General features: G+C 38.9%; 1 protein-coding gene across 1 annotated transcript in view; it reads right to left on the bottom strand.

The window, feature by feature from the left end:
* Positions 1-15,141, bottom strand: part of SORCS2 (sortilin related VPS10 domain containing receptor 2) — a 574,544-nt gene that overhangs the window by 356,774 nt on the left and 202,629 nt on the right. The window lies entirely within an intron of this gene.

Genomic DNA, 15,141 nt, shown 5'->3' with positions numbered 1-15,141 from the left:
CTGTAGCTGACAGAGCTAATGCCAGTCAATTCTCAGACTCACAGCTGACCCAGGCCTGGCCAATTACTGACTGAGAAGGGGAAGAAGTTCCCGCTCAGCTGCTAAACTGAGAGTGAGAATGTGAAAACATCTCCACAGACACCAAGGTCGGTGGAGAAGGTGCTCAGACCCTGAATGAAAGAGTCCTCTGTGACCTGTGGTGAAGACCACAGTGAGGCAGCTGTGCCCCTGCAGCCCATGGAGACCACTGGGGAACAGAGATCCACCCACAGCCCATGGAGAACCCCACAGTGGAGCAGGTGGATGCCTGAAGGAGACTGTGACTCTGTGGGAAGCTCACCCTGGAGCAAGTTCCTGGCAGGACCTGGGAGTCTGTGGGGACAGAGGAGCCCACATCAGAGCAGGTTTACTGTCAGGACTTGTGATCCTCTAAGGGACTTGGGCTGGAGCAGTCTGTACCTGAAGGACTGTTCTCCCGGTGGATGACTCACACTGGGACAGGCTGTGAGGAGCTGCCCCCATGGGAAGCCCCATGTCCGAGTGGTTCATGAAGAACTGCAGCCCATGGGAAGGACCCATGTTGAAGTTTGTGAGGGACTGTCTCCCGTGGGAGGGACCCCACAGTGTAGCAGTGGGAAGTGTGAGGAGGCCTCCCCCTGAGAAGAAGCAGCAGCAAAGTCCATCTGGAATGAACTGACCATAACTTCCATCATTTTCACTCAAAGTCAAATGTCTGGAGCCAAGTCCTGAAATTCTTGTAAAGAGCAGTGTTGTAAGCAGCAAAGATGGAAGGATGCAAACATCCAAGACTTTTTTTTCTTACATGAGTACACCTCAGTGGCTTGATCCCTCTCATAAGCCCTTTATAAGGTACCTTTATTGCAAGGAAAAGAAACAGTACTAAAGTAAGAAAACGCTGAAACATATGCTAACAGATAAGCTAAATACCCAGCCCCACAGATACGTCAGCAATAATCCCTCAGCTCGGTCTGCACAGCTGCTGATGGTGAAATTGCCCAGTGCAAAGATCTCAGAAGGTTGCATTACATAATCTCCAAAACTCACTTCCAGCCAACATGCCTGTAATTCTGTGATCTTGCTTCTACAGCTCCTGTGAGCTTTAAACTGTGGTTAATGAAGTCTCAGACTAGACCACACACAAACAAATCCATTTCCAGTCCCTACAAAGGGAATTAGTGTTCATCTCATGTCAGGAAACTTCCTGCACTACCTCTGTGCCATGCCACCTCTCCTCAAACCACTGCTGCCGTGCCAGAGGCAGTTTGGAGATGTCCTTAGAGATGCCTGTAGCTCAGCTTCATCCTGACACCTGCAACCTCTGTTGCACTCTGTAGCACATGGACATAGAAGTGTGTCTCATCTGGTAGGAGGTCCAAGTCCCCAAGCTCCCCAGTCTGAAGATATAATAACAATAGTTTCAAACATCCTTCTGCCAAGGGAAGACAGAAATATTAAGAGAAACTCAAGCATTGTACACTCAATCCTGGCACTGAAGGGTGGCAGAAATTCAGCAGCACCTTTGAGAAAGCTCCTTTCCTTCCCAGTTACCTCTGTATTTACATCAGCTCTGCAACTTAGTCATGTAGCTGAGTTATCCTCTTCTGACTTCTCAGAGCTAAGACTTCATTCTAGTCACTATTCCCAAAAGTGAGAACCCTGCCTCTGGCCTGCTCAGCCAAGACAACACCAGTAGATATAATGTAAGCAGGCAACTCCAGCTGCAAACACAAACTCTTCCCCTTCAGAAGAGTTTACAAAAAGGACCTGGTATATGGCGTATGAAATATAGTTAGCCTCTTTTAGACATCACCAGAACTCTATATCCTCACTTGAAATAAATCCAAGACAAATAACAAAAAAAAATCTTTAGTGCTGTCACCCCTGTAGGAAGGGCCTGCTAGAGAGATATGGGTCATTTGTTCAAATAATCCATGGCTTGAAGAATAGCTTAAGAGCTCAAAAGCCTGAGGGGTATCACAAGAATGTATTTTATTTTCCAGGAAAGACATCAAAACCAGACATTTCTGTGGCAGACATACCAGCATATCCTTTCAGATCCCTCTGAGTATATTTTCTGCCCTTTGGATTTGAAGTCTTGGAGCAATAAAACAAGCTCTCATTTTTTAATTAAGTTTCCTGTAGGCAAGGTTGAAGAAGGAATATCAGTGCCTCTGAAGCAGGAGCTAGCACAAAGCCCCACTAATAGGCTCATTGACCCAACATTCACAGGCTTTATCATTACTAAAATATTTTCCACCAGTCCAGGCAGCAACAAATTACAGGTTTTTAAGTTCTTAGTAGTGGTATGTTATCCAGGAATATACAACCAACTGCCCAGTGAAAAGGCTGACAGTTATTGCTCTTCAAAGTGCATTTATGTAAGCTGCTCTCTTGCTTGCAATATCAGGGTACATACTCATATTCTAATAGGATATGGAAATATTGCACAGCTGCTGCTGGTCATTCAAACTCTATTTGAGCTGAATTTTTTAAAGATAGAAATGATCTCTTAATCAAAAGTGTACTTACTGAGAAAATATTTCTCATGAAGGCAAAACTATTTCCTCCTTTCACAGGAGAGAATGGGGCAAAAGGACGTCTATCAGACCATCATCTCTAGGAGACTTCATGAAAAGTCAGTTCTTTTTCATATTGGATATATATTCTTGCCAGTCACGGTTTACAAACTGGCAAACACTGGATAGAGGATCTTACCTAAGGATAACCAGCTCTTAAAGAATGAACAGTTGGATTAGATTTATATCAGTTCCTTCTCATTTCTGCTTTTGGAAGAACTATTCAAACAGTTAAAATTTCCTTATTGCACAATGTTTTTGTATTGTAGTTATATCTAACTACTAATATTGCATGTTACAGTTACATAATACTAATTACATTGTCTGCCGCTCTGGAAGAGGAGGAACATGGAGCAAAGCATGAGGTTTATTTATTTATACCTACCATGATACCACCATAATTTGCTTCTTACTTGCAGTTAGCAACAGTTTGGCTTACACTTCAAACATTTTTTAGAATACTAAAACACTCATTTTGGTTTGATTTGTTGGGTTTTTTTATGTAGTCCTCTAGTAAAAAGAATAAGAAAATTAATTCTATTTTAATTAATTTAATTCTGCCTTCAGTTGTTTTGGTTATATGTGTTGCCTGCAACTGGAACCCGCTAGTCTCTCACAATGGATTCACTGAATGTGAAGGCATACTATTTTTCCATCAAAAAGTCCCTATGATATCCAGATGTAAAACCATGACCCTAAACAGAGAGGTCAGAAGATGATGAGAACAATTGCTCTTGTATCACTTCGGTTTTCTTCTCATTGAAATGTGCATCAGAGAAATTCACATTGCTCTCTATGTAACTACACATACACATGCATACAAAAACACATGTTTGACTGGAGGGATGGATTGATTTCAAGGTAACCATACTCTATGGAAATAAGGAAAGCAGAGTGCTTATATAGGTTTACCTTTTTTTTTTCACTTTGAATGTAGATTAAACCAGCAGAGAAACTATATATATATAATGCTCTGCTGAGGATCCAAATGTTAAACTTCAGGAATGTACTTGTAATATACACACACATGCATAAATTTAAAAATATGTAAATACACACCTTCTAATGATTGAACTGCAAAGCTACAGATCATTACTTCATTAATACACTATTTTAGTGAAGTTAACCTGCCAAGAAAACTTGCCAGTTAGCAGAGTTCCCCTCTACCCTTTTTAACATTTCTAGTTTGCTTCAGGAGAGCCTTGAATCTGCACCTCCATTATTTGGGTACAGAAGAAATCTCAGTGCCCTGGAAGTTATCAGCATGCCACTCAGTCTATTTTATGTACTAAAGTTTGAAAACAAAAATACATTTCCCAAGTTCCTCCTTTAAGCACATTTCAAATGACAAAGTGTAGCAAAAGTAAGTGAATACTTAAGTGACATTCAGTTTAAACACAAGAACTTCCCCTGCTATGTACAGAACACACAAAAAAATGTAATAGAAGTACTTATGTAATACATTTTTTCAGGTGGGCTGAACATTTTCATTAGCAATTAAGTAATTTTACACCCTAAGGATAACAATGAAATTATCACACACATTGTTAGAAACTAAGCACAGAGTTTGTAAAATATACAATTTATATAATTGCTTTACACACGGTTAAATGTTAAAACAAACCATAATACCTTTTCCCAGTAAAGATGCCTATTTTAGCATATTTTCAGTAATACAGATGTACTGATAGGTGTGTATCAGTCAAATTTTATTCCACAGTAATATCTTATGCAATGAATCAAACAACATGTAATTATATCCTTGCCACAGAAATAAAAAATACTACTGAAATAATCCAAGGGAAGGCTGTAATTTTTAATATCTTGTTGACTGAATGCCATTTTTTCACTCAGGGTTAATAGGTATATTATGCTTTTGATTTTCTTAGGTGTTTTTTCCAATGTGTTAATTCTCTTTCTTCTAAAATCAGTTCAGATACTCCTGTTGCCAATCTGCTCAACCAGCAGATGGAGATGGCACACTGAGCTGTTTCCTTCCATAAGAAAAGGAAGCCTCCCTACCCAAACATCCAGAAATTTGTCAGGGATGACTGCATTGTCCACTTCTTTTAGATACTCCTCCTCAAAAGGAAAAATCTAGCAACTCACTGAACAAGGCTGGAAGCAATGGCAGCAGCATCACTGTTGCATCAAACAGACCAGTCACAGTTATCATCACCTATCTAGCAAGACCTCCAAGTACACAATACACCATCAGCAAATCTTTCCCTACTCCAGAAATGTTGTACATGGACTTAAGCAATAGGAGTGAACCAGACATGAGTATCCTCTGAAAGGTACTCTAAAAGATTGATCTGCTACTGACTCAGTCCTGGAGTGAGAAAAGCATTCTCCTATTGTATTCTTCCCACCTTCTTTACTGTTTCTTGCTTAACAAGACCACCAAGCTGAATTTCACCCATCCCACCTCCTCAAAATTGCTCATGTCTTAGATCACCATCTCTAATTCCAAAACAAAAGAATTATAGAGCTTGTACCTACCAACTCCTCCCTTCCCAATGGTCTTGATCCATCTCACTTAACAATCACTTTGCAGAAAATAGTGGAAAGAGAAGGGGAATGGCCATGGTCATGTCATTACTGCTATCTTCCCAATCATCCTCTGGGGACCTCTACTCATCTCCATTAGCTATACATACAGCCTCAGGCACCTACCTGCCTACTTTACACATTTAAGTTAATAGGAACATCTGGGGCTCACAGTCACTTGATGCATTTAGAAGAGAACTCTTCCTTTAAAAAATAAAACCTACATGGAGAGGAGAAATGGGAAATGGAGTTAGTTACAACTCTATTCATGAAAGCTTAAGTATCTGTATTTTCCTTGCTTTCCAATTTGTTTCTAGTAGCATTGCTAAATATTTTAGATAGTTTCTGCTGGGCAGAACAAATGGATTCAAGCCTCCACTAATAAGTTCCCCAAGTCCAAATTACTCCCTATAAGAAAAGTAGCAGAAAGGGCAATTTAAAATTTATAACTTCCTTAATATTGTGTACAGTCTTTAAAAAAAAAATACACAAAGTTAAAAAGCAGTTAAGTAACTGTAGTCCACTTGCCATACACAGTAAAGGCACTTCCAGAGAATGATTATTTCTGTTTAGCTCCAGCTGTCTGTACTTTGTGGGGCTTTTTCTGACATAGGGAAAGAGGAACTCAGCCAGAAATCTGAAACTTGTTACATTTAGGAACACATTTATGTGTGGTAACTAGGTGACTGATGACTTCATAGGAAGCTTCCAAAGCTATTTAGAATTTGTGAAAGCAGCTGGAAGGGCATTTTTACTTCCTGTGTAATCTGTATACCACAGAGAGGAAAAAAAAAAAAAGAAGAAGAAAAGAAAAGGAAAAAGAGAAAAAAAAAAGAGATAGAAACAGACAATCCACCCTCCTCAAGAGATCCAATACATTACATAGTCTCCCAGGTATATAAAATCTTGCATACTCTTGTACTCATTGCTACGAGATGTCTTCTTGTAGCTTTAAGGAAATACGTTCAAAAGCAGATTTTTGAAATGAAGAAGATGGATGGCAAGAGCAGCTTTGGGAGGCTGTAATCGTACAAGTACTGAAAGTTGATCATGTCCATGTAATCTCAAGGCAGGAATCCTCCTGTCCCTCCAGGGAATGCCAGCAGCTCCTGGCTGCCAACATACTGTCAGAAGGAACAGAAAAACAGTTAAAAATGCCTGTTCAGACCTTACTTCTCTTCATTCCCCCAAGACATATAAACAGAGTCAGGGTTTGCTAGAATACAAGGGCAATCATTACGATTTCCTCAGAGGCTGGCACAGTTCAGTTCTTTCAGCATCCCCCGTTCTCACTTTGCCAGCACTCTGCTTCTTCCTTCTGATGTTAAGGCTGATGGAGCAGCCAGTGTAGGAAATGGACAAGCTGCCTCCTCCAGTTGAAAGACCACTGGAAGTTTCTCATACACATTATCCAATTTTCTACTCTAAGCTTCTGGATAATACAGAAGTCACAAATTAATGACAAATAGGATACACACACAATAGAAAAAGCACCGAGAAAAATATTCCTAAATCTACATGTGAAAAGAAATTCTATTTAATTCTATTTAAGTTCCTTTCAGAAACTGAAAGCATCTTATTATTGCCCAATCCAACCAATGACAAAAGAATATTAAGAAATGCAGTTACATCTCAATTTATAAAGCTGTCCTACATTTAAATTCTTTGCCAACACAGGTAAAGAACATACCCATGAGAAGGAAAACAAGTAAAAGTCACACTACAAACAGACCTGGAAATCAGGAATTCAAAACTAGGAATTTAACACAAGCCTCCCTTCAACACTTGCACCTCTACATTTTAACTAGGTTGCTTTTTTTCCCCCCAGTTTGAGATACATCTGTCTCTCAACAACACTGTTAGCACTTAGATTCACTTAGTTTTTAATCTGGAAAAAAGCATTAGGGCCTCCAACTTGACCTGCTGCATAAAACTGGTCAGAGAATTTCATTTAAATATAGCAACATAAAATTATGGTAACTCTTGTCTGACCAACACATATCTTTCTGAAAGATACTCAGTCTGGACTAGAGGAATCTTATCACTTACTCTAGTTGGTTTGTTCCAGCATATAATTATGTTTCCAATTAAAAATGTGCATCTGAGTCCTAATTTGAATTTGTCTTGCTTCAATTCCTAGCCATTGCTCCTACTCATGTAGAACTCTCCAGTATTTGGTACTTCCTCTGTTTAAAAGTACAGTGAATTTCTTCCAAATGTTATACATGTCAGAATACAGAAACACACACAAACACATGGAGTACACGTCACCATTACCCACGATCAAGACCCCATGACAGACAAGTTCATTTCCATATATACTTGGCATATCCTGAGGTCTCATCCTAAACCACTGACACTGGTACTAAAAGCCAATTAAAAAATACTCTTCGGTACTTAGTCTTTGTTTTGCTCCTGATGATGAAGAGCAGTGCAAAATCCCAAAAGAAGGACAATCAGTCCTTGCTTAAGAAGGACTTCAGATTCCCAAGTATCTCTTCATGCAACCATATATTCCTAAATACATTCAGTTGAGGTGACATACAGAAGCTGATTATCTAATGATGATATAAGTCTTAATTCACTGTTTAGCTGGCATGCAGCATTTAGTTATATGTCGTGTATTAGTATTTTCTGCAGAGAAAGAGAGAAAGTATTAAATAGTCTCCTAGGAATTCCTCCCATTTCTCTTTCTTTTTTTAATTCCTTCAAGTTTTCACCTCCTGCTACCCTCTCCTTTTCTTCAGTCATAGAATACACCTGATGAAAGATATGCAGGGATGTGGGGACAAGCCTTTCTTCTTTTTTTTCCTGACAGGTCTGATATAAAGACTTGTTCTTGCAATAGGCTCCTCAGCAAGAAAAGGACTTTCTGTCACGAACAGAGTTTTCCTACTGCAAAAACAAACAAAAGCCCTTGTCTTAAAAAATATATGTTTGGAAATGTATGGAAACATGAAGAAATTCCTCAGAAATTCCTCCTAGAAATTATCAACAATATTCAAATTCTCAGAATGCAGATCTCTTATTAACATTACAGTTTGTATTTTCAAAACACCCTGAAAAAAATGGGTGGCGGAAGATGAGGAGAGATCTCCTCTCAAGTGAAAGACTATAAGGGATGTCTCCTTATAACAGGAGATGCAAAAGCAAGAGGCATAGACAGTGAGAAAAGGGCTACCAAACATCTCTGCATCACAGACAGGCAGGATCTATTACAGGCACAAATGGTAGTGAGATAAACTACAATCCAGATGATTAAGCTGTCTCTAGCCGTAAAAACTAACGAATAATAATGTGCTGGAGGTAATGTCTATAAAGCATTAAATAGCAGTTTTACTTTAAATGATGCAAATCCATCCCTATGCATACAGCTTCAATTGAAAAGCCAACAAAAAATGTTAGCTGCTAGATACGAGGAGTGTGGGATGCTGCTGCAGACACGCAAAGCCTGGTTTATTCATATGCACTATCTTTGGGTTTATACACCAGAGAAGTCAAAGCTTCTGAATTCTGGTTAGTTTCAACTTGGTTTTACATCAAATATGTATAATTAAAAGAATAAAAGAAAGAGGTGGGTGGGGAGAAAAAAGGAAAAGGCCAGATGAGAAATGTACACAAAACACATGGCCAAGTATTTTACAAAGGCTGCCTTGCTCTTAGTGAAAATTTTCCCATGGAAGCCGCTGGAGTTCAGGACTCTTCCCTAAAAAGAAATGTAGTGCTGCCTCATTATTAACACCTCCAATGTATAAACTCATAGTCATAGGAAAAAGAGAAAATGAAAGAACATCCCCAAACATATTGATAGGAAAAATATGTATATGATAATATTTAGCATAATTATCCTTTTTATTTTAACTGAGAACTTCATGCAGACTTCTTCCTCTCATATTTCTACTTAGTAGTAGATTTGAAGTCAATAATGTTGCTAGCCACTTGATGAGAAAGCAAACAGAAAAGACACAAAGAAAATAACTGAAACGTGCAGGACATGCGGTTTGGGACACAGCATCTTTTTGAGAAGGGAGTCAAATGCTGTATTCTTAAGCAAAGAACAGGAGATATGTTGGCAAATCTGAAATAGCAGACAATTAAAAGCAGTCAGATATAATAAAGTCCCAGATAAGCAAGCATTTAAAAAAAAAAAAAAAACTGAAAAAGCAAATCAGACCAGAGGATAATGTCCTTAGATATCTAAGATATTTGTTTATTGCTTTAGGACTTAGGGGGAGGACTACAGAAAAAAACACTAGCAAAGGTACTATCCATCAGGAAAAGCTTAACGCTAAATCCAATAAATAAGTGAACTGTATAAAGTAACATGCAGTCCCTGTGGGCTGGAAGTTCAGTCCAACACAAAGCTGGAAGTGCAGTGAGACTATTTAGCATTTCCACCACTGAGCTGGACTGGGAGGAAGGACGTTGATTTGCTTTGTGAACTCAACGACTGCGAGATCAGGAAACATAGTGGTAATGGGAAATTTCGCTGACCCCATGTCGATTGCTTAAATGTTAAATCAGGGCACCATGCCAAGAGCAAATTTTCACAGCCTGCTTCGTGAGCAGCTAGCCAGGAAACTGCGAGGGGAAGCAACTCTTCACTGCGTCTCAGCAGGGTTGTCAGTGAGTCACTCTGCAACCGGGATCAGCACGGATGTAGATTCAACATGTGCGCATAAGCACGGAAGCCAAAATATCCACAATGGGAGTGGGTTCAACAGGATTCTTGCACAAAAAGAAGGATGCTTGGTTAAAAAAAAAGGTAAAAGGAGCACTGATTTAGCTAAAAATATCAGAAATGTCTTTTTAAAGGCATGAGATTGAATTTCAGCACAAGTGCATAATACCTAAAGTGGACCAAAGAAAATAAGGCATGATTAAAAACAAACATTACTTGAAGAAAGGCAACTTTAACAAGCTCAGTTTTTGTCCAGTTGAAGATAACAGTGGAAAGAAAAAACCTCAGAAGGATAACACTATAATGCAAAAGGCCAAAATAAAAACCTTTGAAACAGAACTTGAACAAGTTTACACTGTAATAATAAACCTTCTGTCAACCTATCAAAAGATGTGAAGCTTAGCACAGCTTTCTTTGTAACCAGCAACATGAGCAAGGTGAGAAAAGAGCATCTGAGATGAAGCCACAGCAGAGAAAGCAAAATAATGTTTTGCATCTTTGTTCCCCCTGGAGCTGCTTTGAAAGGTTGCCATGTCGGAGCTCTTCTTTGCTGTCACTGTATTAAGATACGTCTCATATTAAAGTGTCAGTGAAAGACATTTTACACAAATCAACACCACTCATCTGCCCAAACCAGATGGTACTCATCCAAATGTTCTAAAGGAACTCAAGGATGAAATCACTAAGTCATTAATTGCAGAGTGTCTTCTCATTTAAAATAATGTTTGTATTAGAAAAATGAACATTGCAAATATGGATTCCAATTTTTTAAAGGTCTCTAAGAGCAATTTAGAGAGGTACTTGAGGGCAGTAAAGTTTGGTGTCAGCAATAGGAAAATCAGTATAAACTATTCCAATTCTGTAATTTGACAGACAGAGAAATAAGTAGTATGAGAAATAAGAAGTCCACGTGACTTCGGAGAGGGAATGCATGAGTCATGAACATCCTCATTTTTTGACGGGATCAGTGAATACATAAAAAGGAAAATTTAAGCAAATAGCCTACTCTAAAATAATCTTTCAAGAAAGATCCCCCGCAAAATGTGTCCAAGAAATATACTGCTAGAAAATAAGAGGGTGAGAGGACAGGTCTTCATTTGGAAGAATAATTATCCTAAAAATAATCTAATGGGAGGTTTGATTCATTTTTGCTACTGAGAAAAGTCATCAGAGGAGTCCCACAAGGTGTTTCAGTCAGTCCTATTTCATATGTTCATAATTACAGAAACAAGGGCAGAGGGTGACATAAGTCTGCTGATAATAGTACATCATGCAAAGGAATAAAATGAAGACAAGTAAATATCAAATGAGAAAGTAAGTATAAAAAGTTGTAGATGAACCTCATGATACTGGGTGACTGGTCATTAAAATGGCATAAGAATTTTGTAGTAGATAAATTTGAGAGATGGTCTAACATTGCATGCAAAATTAAAGCTTCTGCACAAACTATTACCATTTCACAGAGGTACTTCAGAGGTATGATATAGAGTACCATGAAAACATCAATCTGCCATTCAGTGACAATTACAAAAATCAAATAAATTCAGATTTTTTTTTAGGAAGGTAACAGAAAACAAAACAGAAAATTCAAGTACAGCACTCTATTAGTCCCTTCATTGTGCCCCTACCTTTAACACTGTGTTCAATAGTGCTTTACTTAAACAAGACACAAGGAAAGCACAAGAAATACACATAATACAGAGAAGGGATGAAATGACTTCTCTTCAAGGACCAAAAGCTCTGGTGTCCATAAGATCAAAAACTTACAGGATAAAGTGCAGGAGATGTTTCATCACAACATACGGTTATGGTTTAAAAAAAGTCCCCAAATTATAAAAGAAAGAAAAAAAAAAGGAACCTCAGATGGGAGGGAAAAAAATCCTATGAAAGGAGATTAAATAAAGACACTGCAGCTCCTCAGGCTCAGGAATTGCCCAAGTCAAAAATTGTTAGAGGCTGTGACAGTGTTCATGAAAGAATGAATGTCCTTCCTATCTTCAAGAAGGGCAAGGAGGAACTGGGGAACTATAGGTACGTCCACTTCACATTCATCCCTGGGAACGATGGAGTAAACAATCCTGAACCCCATTTCTACATATAGGAACAAGAAGCTTTGGGAGTAGTCATTATGGATTTATAAAGGGGAAAATCATGTTTAGCCAAACTGATAATCTTCTAGATAGCTCACAGGATAAGGAAAGTGTAGTAGATACTGTATTTGACATCATCTCTCTAACATCCAAATTGACAAACTGAGGAAGTATGGGCTAGGTATGTGCATGGTAATGTTGGCTGAAATCCCAGACTCATCAGGTTGTGATCAGCAGCACGGGTCCAGCTGGAGGTGAGGCAGTAGAAACATAGCCCATAGGTTGACACTGGGGCCAGTACTACTTAATATATTCATTGATGACCTGGCCGAGGGCACAGACTGTAACCTCAGCAAGTTTGCAGAGAATATAAAATCAGGAGGAGTGACTGATACATCAGATGTGTTGGGCTGCTATTCAGAGGGACCTCCACAGGCTGGAGAAACAGGCTAACAGGAATTTCCTGAAATTCAACCAGAGTGAACAACACGTTGAAGGTGAGCCAGCACTGTGCCCTTGCAGCAAAGAAGGGCAATAGTCTCTTGTGCTGCATTATGTAAAGCATGGCTAGCAGCAAAGAGCAGTCTGGGTGCTGGGTCCAAGCCTAGTCTCTCCAGCACAAAAAAGGCACAGATATACTGAAGCAAGTCAGCCAAGGGCTTTAAGGATCGTTAAGGGACTGGAGCATCTCACACATGAGGAGAGACAGAGAGCTCAGAGTATTTATCCTGCTGAATAAAAGAGCCAAGGGGGCCTTATTAATGTGTATTAATACTTGACGGGTGGATTGTAAAGAAAACTAAGCCAAATTCTTCTCTCTGATGCTCAGTGACAGGTCAAGAGGCAACAGATATACATTGAAAGACAGGAAATTCCATTAAAACATAACTACTTTTGAGTGTGAGGAGGGTCAAACACTGGCATAAATTGCCCAGAGAGGTTTTGGAGACTCCATCCTTGGCGATATTAAAAACCCACCTGAGTATAGTCCTAGGCAACTCGCTATAGTGACTGTGCTTTGAGCAGGAGACTTAGACTAGATGATCTGGAGAGAGGTTACTTCCACTCCCAATCATTATGCGATTCAGATTTGTGTCTTTTTCCTATAGTCCATATTTGAAATGAGCTACTGGCAGAGACATAGGAGAAAGGATTGTCCAGTGCAGCACAACAGTAGTTGTGACCTGCTATGGTCATTCTCATTCTCTAGATGATAATTTTTCTAAAACTATTTTAAGTCTAAATGTATCATTTAAAGCTAAAATCAGTTTATATTGATGAAAAGTACTCTTAAGATTTTCCAAAGCTTTCTAGAGTAAAGAAAAAGGAAAAGGGGAAAAAAGGGGAAAAATAGCAACACACACAAAACACCTTTCTTCTTGCAGGGAATAATCAAGAGTAGAGCAAACCACAAATTAAAGCATAAACCTAATGTTTGCTTTCTTTCACCTCATCTGATTAGAGCCATTAAATTTGCATCATCCTTAGCTGTGCAATTATTATCACAGAAAGCTTAGCCTGTTAAATTCAATTCTCACACTGCAAAAGCTTTCCAGGGAGTGATTCTCCTTTTAATACAACTTCCACAGGATTTAAAGGGAGGTTATGTTATTTGAAGAATATTTTTCTTCTTTATCTTTCTTCTAAAGGAGAATGTGTATGGAGCTAACTGAAAAGGACTCAATGGTTCCTTATCCCAATTCAAAGAATACATGGCTGAAAATGACAAACATGTAGCTGAGAATGACTTTAATATTGTTTTGCACTACATCACTCAAACTATCACCATACTCAATGAGTTTATTCTCACTTATTCTCACTCCTTATCTGATAGGAAAAAAAAAAGGGAAAAAAACATTGCAAGAAAGGGAAAAATGTAAAAGAATTTTCCTAAACCAATAACCTCCTAGAAAGCTTTCTCTGCATCTACAAGGTGTTTTGGAAGGTATTTATAGTAGGAGGTTTCAAACCCGTATCCCCCAATAGAGAATTAATCTCGATTTATTTTTCCCCATCCTGACCATTTACTTTAAATTGATATAATTTTCAATCTATCTAAACATAAGAGTGCAATTTAGAACAAAACTTCAATGAGTTTTCAAATTAGAGGACTGCTTACTCATTGTGGCTGCTACTCATATTGACCATTAAAATCTATGAAAACATATAATCTCCGCTTAGAGAAATGCCCCACATCTTAGCTGTCTTACATCATTTCATAACATCTCTATTTAAACATAAACAAAATCCACATTTATTAATGTATATTGTTTCTGAATCAATGTAAGTCATCTCTTCTCCCTCCAAGTACCAACCCATTCTCCCGACAACTACATTGGTAAATCAGAATATGTAAAATCGTTTAACACTACCAATCTAAGTCACTGGGTGTTTCCTCTCTTCCTTGGGATTGTTTCTGTAAGTAGCAATGACCAAGAAGACATTTGGGAGATTCATTTAACATTTTCAATCACACAACATTTGTTGATAACCTTTCAATTTGAAATATCTTGTTTCCTTTTAATTAACACTCTCTTGGGAAAACATTCCCATTTGAAGTGACAGAATATGCTGATGAGAAGCAAACAAGACAGCAATAATGTCCTTGCCTCTCTCTCAGAAGGAAATCCCAAAGCCTGAGATTGCATGGGCACCTGAAGGCACATAGAAACGATCTGTACATGCTGAACTTTGATAAGACACCTTAGTAAAGCAGGTTCTTGGTGAACACCACCCATTCTTGGAGTGTGGATTCCTTTCCGTCTCTGTGTTACACAGAGGTGATGATCATGGAATCATAGAATGGTAGGGGTTGGAAGGGACCTTCAGAGATCATCTAGTCCAACCCCCCTGCTCAAGCAGGTTCAACTAGATCAGGTCACATAGGAACATGACCAGGCAGGTCTTGAAGACCTCCAAGGAAGGAGACTCCACAACCCCTCTGGGCAGCCTGTGCCAGGGCTCCCTCACCTCAACAGTGAAATAGTTTTTTTCTTATGTTTAAGTGGAACTTTTTGTGTTCCAGCTTCATCCCATTATCCCTTGTCCTGTTGCTAGCTACTATAGAAAAAAGGGATGTCCCAACCTCCTGACATCCACCCTTTAGATATTTGTAAATAAGATCTCCCCTCAGACTCCTCTTCCCCAGACTAAACAGCCCCAGTTCCCGCAGCCTTTCCTCATATGAAAGATGTTCCGGTTCCCTGATCATTTTGGTGGCCCT

The sequence above is a fragment of the Colius striatus genome, chromosome 3, assembly GCF_028858725.1.
Source record: "Colius striatus isolate bColStr4 chromosome 3, bColStr4.1.hap1, whole genome shotgun sequence".
NCBI classification, from domain to species: domain Eukaryota; kingdom Metazoa; phylum Chordata; class Aves; order Coliiformes; family Coliidae; genus Colius; species Colius striatus.
Note: the sequence above shows the minus strand (reverse complement) of the source record. Positions and strands in the feature narration are given on the sequence as shown.